This window comes from Miniopterus natalensis, chromosome 21 (genome assembly GCF_054644295.1).
Source record: "Miniopterus natalensis isolate mMinNat1 chromosome 21, mMinNat1.hap1, whole genome shotgun sequence".
Lineage (NCBI taxonomy): Eukaryota > Metazoa > Chordata > Mammalia > Chiroptera > Miniopteridae > Miniopterus > Miniopterus natalensis.
The window spans coordinates 5,053,245-5,064,179 of NC_142101.1; positions in this window are offsets into that span (position 1 = coordinate 5,053,245).

Below are 10,935 nucleotides of genomic sequence, written 5' to 3' on the forward strand. Positions count from 1 at the left end.
ACACAGAGAGGAAAGCTGTGGTTACCATTTAAAACAAATAAGTGTGCTAAATGCCGAGATGTCATATAATATAAGGAGGGATGCGTGACTGCAAAGGCGCATGGTTCAGTTGGAGGGCCGGCGTAAAATTGCCTACACAGAGGCAAATATAATTTCCAGATCGGTTAATGACTTGCCACCCTTGTAAATGGTTTTAGTGGACTTTTATCCTTTGCTGCTTTTGTTGAAACCCATTCTTAGCTTCATTAAAGCGCACGGATAATACCAGTGTTGTTAGGAAGCTGTGTGCTCAGACTATAGGAGAATTGTTTGCTCTGTGTGATAAGACGTCGGGCCCTCCTCTCTTCAGTTTATGACCAGGATCTCTTTATTCTGTGGTCCATGTCAACATCATTAACCTGATAAAACAAAGCACAACCCATAAAAGCACATCCGAGTAGCTGAGAAAATAGGACAGCACAGAACCGGCCAAATCAGGTAAAAAAAAAAAAAACATGCTTCCGTCCCTCCCCACACTTTCCCTGTTTGTCTTCAGTTTCTCTGTCTGTCCATACTCTGCCCCCCTTCCCTCTCCCTCACGTTCCTTCATGAGACCTTTCGTCCTTGCACACACCTTCTCCTTCCAAACCTACGGCCTTTTGTGTGGCTTCCCCCTTCTGAAGTGTCCCTGAACTCTGCCGGCTTCTTGAAGGCAGTCAGGCCACGGGCTGTGAGATTCACAAACGTGTGACTGGTCCCATCCCCCGCTAGCCGTCATCAGGAGGTGAGTGGCATGGGGTGCGCCTGTGGTGGGCACTTGTCATTGTGTTTCCAGTTTGGCTGTCCAGCATCTGACACCCCTTCCCACAGGGAAGAATCACCCCTTACATATCAACTTAATGGGGTACAGTGTCCCCTGCCTCTTTGATGCTCAAGTGGGAGGTCTCCCCTGTCTCTTGGGTGAACCCCCTTTCTAGCACTGACTGGCCAGGGAGTGGCCAGTGACCCGGGGTGAACAGCTTGGACTCCCTGCTTGGGATGTGACCCTGGAGCCGATAACACAGAAGTGACAGGATGCTGAGGTTTGTTTCCTGGGAGCTGCAGTGGTCCAGGGGCAGCCGTGGCCCAGCTGAGGGCGTGTCCGGGACCGCTGTGTCCACTGGTACCAATGTCCAGGAATGACAGTCCTGAGCCGAGCATTCCTGCTCCGTTTCTCAGCCCCACTGAGCTGTCTCGGCTCCCACCCGTCTTCCTAGGTTTCCTTTTCAGCTATTTGTCAGTTCTTTGAGCCTCCAAGTTCCATCCAATAAATTCCTGTTCCTCCATGAAATAGCCTGGGTTGAGTGTGCATATCGTATAAGCTAACAGCCCTGCTCCCAGGTATATTCCCAACAGAAATGTGTGCTGTGTTCACCAGAGAAATGTACTGTGTTCAGAGAAGCACTACCCATAGCAACCCCAGACTGGAAAGCACCCCCGTGCGCATGTTGAATGGATATTCGATAGCGGCACGTTCGCACGGTGGACTTCACGCAATGAGAATGAACTAGAGGCCCGCAGCCGCACACGCCCTCCGGCGCCGGGGGCGTGGGTCGCGGGAGATGAGGCAAGCAGGTGCTGCGTGGTCCCATTTCTGTAGGTGTGAGACCCGCCCCAGCCAGTCTGTGCCGCTGCAGGCCCTCGAGGGGCCGGTGGCCAGGAGGGGTGTGGGGAGGTGGTTTTGGGGAGGTGGTTTCTTTATCTGTTTCTTGATCTGGACACACTGGGTGTGTCCAGTTTGTGAAAATTCTTAGCTGTACACATCTGATTTGTGCACTTTTCTGTATGTATGTTACACATCAATAAAGAGTTGGTTTTTGTGGCTAGCAGTCAAGATTCCTACTGTTATTTTTTTGTCTTTTTGCACTTTGCTCAGCCTTTACTCTTCAGGTGTAACTCACCCTGGGCATTTAAGAGTGTATCTGAGCCCCGACCGGTTTGGCTCAGTGGTTAGAGTGTCGGCCAGTGGACTGAAGGGTTCCGGGTTTGATTCCAGCCAAGGGCGCTTACACTCAGTTGCAGGCTCGATCCCCAGCCTTGGTTGGGGCACATGCAAGAGGCAGCCAATCAATGTGTGTCTCTCACATCCACTACGTTTCTCTCTCTCTCCCCTTCCCACTCTCTCTGAAAAAAAAATTAACAATTGGTCGTCACTGGCCAATCAAGTCACTTGCTCACATTAACGGACTCAATCAGTAAATAAAAGAGCTGTGATTTGAACCAGGGAGCCTGACTTCAGAGCCTGTGTTCTCAACCACTAAGTAACCCTGCTTTTAGGAAGAATAATCCACGAGGGGGAAAGAGGAAAGGGGCCTGCATCTGAGCAGCAGCCACGGTCAGGAGTGGGTAAGCGCCCAACTGCTCTAACTTGAGACTTCAGTAAGGAAAGGGGAGGAAACCTCGATTGTATAATATAACGAACCTTCAGAGGAAGAAAAATTGACAGAAATTCTCAAGTGACACCTCTTAAGTTTGAAGAGAAGCTATAGCATTTGTGTTTTGGTTTTTTAAAATATGTTTTTATTGATTTCAGAGAGAGGAAGGGGGAGAGAGAGAGATAGAAACATCGATGAGAAAGAGTCATTGGTCGGCTGCCTCCAGCATGCCCCCTACGGAGGATGGAGCCCAAAACCCGGGCATGTTTCCTGATCAGGAATCAAATCGTGACCTCCAGGTTCATGGGTTGATACTCAAACACTGAGCCATGGTGGCTGAGCTGTTTCTGTTTTTAATAAAAATGTCCTGTTCCAGAGAGGGCCTTGGGTGGTGGGGCAATTAAACTGCCTCTATTTGTGAGGTCCTCCCACCTGCCTCCCATTTGGACGTCGGGGCCTGAGAGTCCAGCCTTTGCTGGAGAAGAGAGTCCAGCCTTTGCTGGAGAAGAGTCCAGCCTTTGCTGGAGAAGAGTCCAGCCAAGCTGAGGCAGCTGCTGAGCAAAGCACTGGGCCACAGGGGCATCTGCAGGCCGATGGAGATGCCCACGGGCATGAGGGCAGAGGAGCAGGGGGAGCTGCAGGTGGAAACTAGTACCCAGCACGGGAGACTTTGAGCCCAGACTCCGTGTGTGTGTTTGTGTTAAAACGCAGCACATAAAATTGCCCTCTTAACAATTTCTAAGTGACGGTACAGTATTGTTAATTATATGCACGTGGTTATACAACAGACCCCAAACTTTTTCCATCTGCATGATTCAAATTCTGTACCCCGTTCCCCTCCCCCAGCCCCTGACAATCACCACTTTGCTCTCAGTTTCTATGACTGATCGATTTGGATGCCGCATATAAGTGGAGTTACACAGCACTTGTCCTTCTGTGGCTTATTTCACTGAGCCTGTGTCCTCAGGTTCCTCCATGTTGCAGCACGTGGCACTATCTCCTTTTTGAGGCGGATTCCCGTCGTGTGTATCCCCCATTCTGCTTATCCATTCGTCCCTCGGTGGGTGGAGAAGTAAGGCGCAGCAGGGCTGAAACCCGGCACACTGGGTCTCGGCTGCCTGTCACTACTTCAGCCAATTAAGCAGAGACAAGGTTGAATCATATATGAGCGTTTTATTCAATTATTGACAGCAAAATGGGAGAGCAGTAAGAGTCATCCACATAAAATCTGCTCTGCCCTTCCCTTATTAGGGGGCTGGTTATATAGCAACGAGGAAGAAAGGCTGCACGCCAAGGGGAAGGGGGAGGGGGAGGGAAAGGGGGAGAGGAAGAGGGGGGATGGCTGCAGGGTCTGTGGGCCGTATGCCTCCTTCCAGGATCTTGAAGTCTGTTAACAAGGTAGTTAATTTTCAGTGGTGTTAAAACCCAGTCCAGCCAGTTTCTGGGACCTGAGAACGAATGGTCAGCATTCCTGAGGCAAACTCCTGGAGGAGGGTCAGGCTCCAGGCACAGCAACCAAATCAAAGAGCATCCTGTCCTTTGTTCTCAAAATGCATTTTCTTTTCTGAGCAATGGACCCATCCAGGCCCCGAGGTGTCTCTTATCTTTTTACAGCTCTGTTTTTCTTCTTGCAGCACATCCTCCAAGTTTCCTGGAGTCTGTAAGAAAACATCTATAGTTAGTAAGGTGAATCATCATTAAACAACTGTGGTCCTGTTCCTGTGAGGTGCCCTCCCCCCTTTCACAATCACAGTCAGCAGAGCATGAGCAACATCTCTGCCCCCAATGTGGTGACCACAGTTAACAGTCCTGTGCTGCAGATTCGAAACTTGCTAGGCAAGTAGATCTTTAAAATTTTCATTAGAAGAAAAAATATCTGTAACTATCTGATGATGGATGTTACTAGACTTAACTGTGGTGATCATTTCACAATATTTACAAATATCAAATCATTATGTTGTACACCCGAAACTAATGTAATGTCGTATGTCAATTATACTTCAATTTTTACAAAGCTATCTGTTCTTACAGTAGTAATATTGCAAAAATATTTTCAAAATTGCTGGTGTAGGTCAACGTACAGAGTCCCATAAGTGGTTTAGCAGACTGAGTTAAATTTGCAGACTGAAATTATACAGTGGAAATGTCCAGTTCCTGAAGTTACCGCACAATCACCAACAGATGTGTTAAATGTGCTTGCGATGACAGAGATAGAAATTCAGAAGTGTTGCTTATTTGACGTGGGCCATCTGTCTTCTGTCTCTCTCAAAGAATTTTCATATTCTGTTAACCTCCTCTCAGGGGGTTACAGAGACAGAAAAGAGCCTGTGGTTAAGCGCTGGAGAAAACCCTGAAGTGGCTATGTAGCTGCTCTGAATTCTTTCAAAGCCTCAGCATGGTTCCTGTTGTAACCCACCCCACCATTCTTCTAACACCCGTTAACTAATCCGTGACTGCAGATAAAGAGCCTGTTGCTGAAGAACTCTAGGAACTACCTTCAACAGAAGCAGACTCCTACCTTCCACGTTCCTTCCCGCATTCCAGCTCTGGGAGATCTGCTGACAGACTGTGTGGACTCGCACAATCCCCTCAACAGAGAACTTTCAACCTTTGTTCTGTTTTTCTAGTTTCCTTCCGTCTCCCTCCTTACAAAAACCCCTGCCCAGTCCGGTAAGACGGTCTTTGCGAGGTGAGCCCGCCGTCTTCTCAGGCTGCTGGCTCTCGAATAAACCTACATTCCTTCCACCAGCCCCTCTCTTTTTTTTAAAAAAAAAAAATATATATATATGTTTTTATTGATTTCAGAGAGAGGAAGGGAGAGAGAGAAAGAAACATCAGTGATGAGAGAGGGACCTCAATCAGCTGCCTCCTGCATGCCCCTTGCTGGGGATCGAGCCTGAAACCCAGGATGGGCCCTGCCCAGGAATCGAACTTCGATCTCCTGGTTCATGGGTCGACGCTCAACCACTGAGCCATGCCCACCAGGCATACCTGCCCCCATCTCTTGAGTGTTGACTTTCGAGTGGCAGGCAGCCAAACCTGGGTTCGGTATCACTAAGACACTTTCTTCCCTGGACTAGTTAACACAGTAAAAACTCAGCACCATGAGCACATGAGCACCATCTGGACCCGACAACCCTAGTTCTAGGTATAAACCAGAAAGAAGCTCCACTCACCTGCATGTGGCAGCAGGCATAAGGGTATGTGTAGGAAGACTCTAGTGGGGGGAAACTGAGGCACCTTAAAGAGGCAGCACAGCCCAGGGGTAGAATGGAGTCCCTGGTATGACAGATAGTCTGGGTTTCAGTCCTGGCTTTACTACTTGCTAGCTGTGTGGCCTTGAATGGGTTACTTAGTCTCTCTCTGTGTCTCAGTGTCCTTGTCTACAAAATAGGGTGATAGTACCCCCTGTTACGAGGGTATGTGAATGAGAATTTTTAAAGCACTTGGAAATGCACCTAGCAGATAATATTACATACATGTGCATCAGTGGGAAAATGCAAAAATAAATCCAATCATGTATCTCATACTAAGCAGCTAAAATGAATGAATTAGATCTACATATGTCAAGGAAGACAGGTATTAGAAATACATTGAACAAGAAAGGTAAGTTATAGAACAATATATAAAATAGGTATTTAGGTAAATTTTAAAAAGCAAAACAATACTACATTCTTTGATAGCCACGCACAGTGGAAATATAAAAACATGGGCCAGAGTATATTCCCCAAAATCACCATGTGGGGTCACTGAGAAGGGAGAAGAATTGGGGAGGGGACAGAGAATACTCCGACTGCACTTGCAGCGAAGCTGGCGTCCCCTGGGCCAGGGGCTTCCACCCTGTGCGGGGGAGCCCGGGGCTTCTTTGGAGGTGCCCCTGACTCTGGGTGCTGTACACACCTGCGTGCCACTCAAGGTGCCCTGCCCCCTGCGGCCTTAGCTGGCAGGCACTGCCTCTGAGCCGGCACTTAATCATTTGTTGAATTAAATTTCAAAACAGGAAATTTTAGCAACATGTTGAAACAATTTGAATGTCAAGACATTTATAAGCTGGTGGCACAGGGCAGTCGGTATGATAGCCCATCGGACAGTGTGAGAAAAGCTAGGAGTCAGCCGCGCTGATCGCCGAGTGGTTTTCGCCGTCACCTCCGTCTCCTGGTAGGTGTGCCACAAACGACACCAGCGCCACGCCATAGCCTTCACTTAATCAGCCCTGGGGCACGACTCACCCCAAATTATACTACAGAGTAACGATCATCCAAGCAGCATAGTATTGCCCAGGCTGGGTGGCAGAGTCATCCCATACACCGAAGGGTCCTGGGTTCGATACCTTCTTGGGGCTCATGCAGGAGGCAACGGGTTGATGTTTCTCTCTCATGTCGATGTTTCTTTATCTCTCCCTCTCTCTCTCCCTCCCTTCCTTTCTCTAATCTCAGGTAAGGATTTAAAAAACAACAACAAAAAACAGCATGGTATTGGCAGAACAACAGACACGCAGGCCAATGGAACAAAAGTGAGAACCCAGAAATAAAACCACAGGTATATGGGCATATAATTTTTTACAAAGAACCCGAAAACACACACTGGAGAAACGAAGTCTCTTCAATAAACAGTGCTGGGAGACTTGGAAAGCCACATGCAAAGGAATGAAACTAGATGACATTTGTCCCCTTGTACAAAAATTAATTCAAGATGGATCGAAGACCTAAATATAGGATCTGAAACAATAAATTACATAGAAGAAAACATAGGTACTAAACTTATGGACCTTGGTCACAGAGAACATTTTATGAATTTAACCCCAAAGGCAAGGGAAGTAAAGGCAAAAATGAATGAATGGAACCAGATCAAACTAAAAAGCTCTGCACAGCAAAAGAAACCGACGACAAAACACAAAGGCAGCCAACCAGATGGGACATAATATTTGCAAACAACAGCTCCAACAAGGGGTTAATATCCAAAACATATAAAGAACTCATACAACCCAACACCACACAGTCCAGTTAAAAAATGGGCAGAGGACCTGAACAGACACCTCTCCCAAGGAGACATACAAACAGCCAACAGATACAAGAAAAGATGTTGAGCCTCACTAGCTATTAGGGAAATACAAAAACTCCAGCGAGATACCACCTCACACCTGCTAGAGTGGCTGCTACCAAAAGACAGGCAATAACAAGTGTTGGGAGGTCGTGGAGAAAAGGAGCCCCCTTCACTGTGGGCAGGAATGTAGACTGGCACAGCCACTGTGGAAGACAGTCCGGCGGCTCCTCAAAAAATTAAGAATAGAGCTGACATATGACGCAAAGATATGTGCACCTCTAGGTTCATGCAGCATTGCTCACAGTGGCCAAGACATGGAGACAAGCGAAGTGTCCTGCGACAGAGGACTGGAGAGAGGAGATGGGAACATAGACACAGTGGATACTGCTCAGCCATAAGGAAAGATTAAATACTGCTATTTTCAACAGCATGGATGGACCTTGAGAATATTATGCTAAGCAAAATAAGTCAGTCAGGAAAAGCTAAGAGCCATGTGATTTCACTCATGTGGGATATAAAACTGAAACTCATGGACACAGACGACAGTGTAGTGGTTGCCAGGGGGAGGGGGTGGGGGTGGTAAAGGGGCCCAAATATATGGTGATGGAAGATGATTTGACTTTGGGTGGTGGACACACAATGCAATATATTCATGTATCATGGAAATATAAGCTTGAAACTTATATGACTCTATTAACCAATGTCACCCCAATAAATTTAATAAAATAAAACAAATTAAATTCAGATAATAAGAGTAATTCATTTTTTAAAAAAAGAAAGAAAGCCAGGAGAACTTCCTAGTAATAAGGGCACTTTGGGGAGTCTTACAGAGACAAGGGACACCCCTTGTTTTCCATCAAGCCATTAGGAACCCCAGCTTTGCCAGTTCCAGACTGCCGAAGGCTCCGTCTCAGCCACCACGACCTCTGTGGGGAAGCAGGGCCCGAGTGGGGTCTCCTCCTCCAGGGCCGAGAGCACCGCCCCAAGTATTTGACATGGCTGATCTTGAGCATTGCTTTTAGCACTTTCTTTAAGCTGAAGAGGAAACAAGGGAAATAACAGAGTATGTGCTATAGTTCATTAAATTAAAAAAGGCAGAAGACTCAGCAGAGGAGTTTGGATTCTGGCCCTAATCCGAATGTTGCAAAGAATACCTTTTGTCCCCCAAATTCCCTTGTAGGGAAACCTCTCTCCCTGTGTCAAGATGTACTTACCTGGCCAATGGAGATCTGAGGTGTAAAGTTAAAAACTACTGAATTAAGGTGGTTTCAGCCCTCTTTGTTTATGTTGTTGTTTGGTTTGGTTTAAAGCAGCTGTTAGAATCGATTTTTTTTCTTAATCTTTGGGGTATCTTTTCCAAAGGTTAAGGTTGCACGTGCCTGACTTCAGTCTGCAGGTCTCCATGCTCATGTTCACAGGAGAGAAGAAACCAGCATTTACAGGTCTCCTTTAGTGTTCAAAACAACTCACTGCAGTTTGCCCCTAGTCTCTCTTCACAGATTAGGAATTGGAGAGGGAAGAGGTTAAGTCCTTTCCTCACTCAGGTCACGTAGCTAATAAACGCAAGTCTGGGTTTTGACCTCAGACTTGTCTGAAGGCCTGCAGAGAACATTCTAATTATGTTTTCTCTCTTACGAAGTTCTCTGGATCTTAAATTTAAGATGTTAGATTCCGCCAAGATCGCCTGAATAATGTATGTTCTTTCACTTTACCGTTATCAACTTCTAACATTTTTTTTTTTATCTTTGGAAATCTCTAGCCTTATCTTTGATAACAAGCGTGAACTGAAATGGAAGCAGTAAAATTAATAGAAAACGTGCTGTATCAGGAGGAAGACGAAAGTTCATCTTTTAAAGGTAAAATGACTCAGTGTGAAAATACAACACCACGAACGTTTTATAATTGCTTAAATATTCTTTCCTCTTTGAGAGCTGATAGAGATGCTTGTTTTCTTAAAAAGGTGCCAGATAACTTTTCCAAAGTAAAATCTAAATTAAAAACAATTAAAAGGCAAAAAAAAAAAAAAAAAAATACCAGCTTGTTACTGCCACCTACCGTTAGAAAATGTAATGACCTGCTAAGTACAAAGGAATGACCCAGAGCGCACCTCAGCTCCCGACAGGTTGCAGAAGTCTTGACATCCCTCCAAATTAGCATTTGTCCCATCTCCTTTTTCTCTCAAAACTCTGACTTGGATGAGAAGTTCTATGGTTATGACTGGCCCCTTCCATCCACCATTTAAAAGCCAAGTTAGTCTTCCCTCCCCCACCCAAGCGCACAGACCTTCAGTCTGAGCCCTCCTCCCGGCTCCAGCCTCTTCTGTCTTCACAACCAAGCTTCTGGAGAAGGTAATCCGTGCACCACCTTGGCCTCGCGGCTTCTCTTCCTTGCTGCTCCTCCAGACGGACTCACCTGCAACCAGGAGACTCTTTTCTCTTTGCCTCAGTCCGTGGGGGCGGCTCTAATGAAGTACTGGGCTGAGTGGCTTATACAACAGACGTTTATTTCTCACAGCCTGGAGGCTGGACACCTGGGATCAAGGTGCCAGCAGGGTGTTTGGCTGAGAAATGGCATGGTTTTACTTTAGTTTTAAAAAATCAGTGTCTTAGGTCAGGTTTCTGGGGAAGCGGACTCTGAAATTCAGGTTGTGGGCAGTTTTCTTGGGGACTGCTCTTGGGGACACGCCTGTGAGGAGGGAGGCAGAGTTGTGCAGAGGAGGGAGCTGAGCGGTCATGCAGCACAGAGGCCATGGATGTCTCCCTAGAGTTATCCCTCTTTGGGGTTTTTTTTTTGGTGTGTTTTTTGTTTTGTTTATTTTTGTTTAAAATATTACAGATGTCCCTTTTTCTCCCCAGTGACCCATTCTACCCCCTCCCCCCCCCCTCCCCAGTCCCACATGTTTATCCCAAGTGACTAGTCGCTGGATGGAGCTGCCCCAGGGGAGGGACCACAGCCTTGGGCCACGTAGCACCTTCAGCCGAGAGCAATTCCCAGAAAGAGATCCAGTGGGAGCCGCGGGCAGCCGCCAGGCTCCGCCCGGGAAGGGGGTCCGGGTGGTGCCCCACAGCACCTCCGCAGCGCGCCCCTGCACCTCTCACGCAGACCTGGTCCACTTAGGAGGCGCCAGGCGACATCGGCCATTCCTGCTGGCCCTTGCTGCCGAGCTTGTCTCAAGGTGCCAATGAACGGCCGTCTCCTGCTCTGCTGCCAGCCAGCCTGTTGCCCGGCAGCGGGGGTGGGCCTGCCCAACCCAAGCCGATCACGGCACCCTGCCCAAACCATCGGCTCACCGCCTGCACCCATTTCAGGGTAAGAGCCCAAAGCCTTATCGTCACTTACACCATGTCTTGCTCGGGACTCCATCTCTGACCACATCCTCTGTCACTCGCCCCCTATCTCTCACTCTTCCCATCACCCCACCTCCTTCCCCCTCCTTGAACTCATGTTTGTAGGAATCAGCGGGATCTGTTCTCTTGCTCTCCCGGGAGAAGCCCTGAAC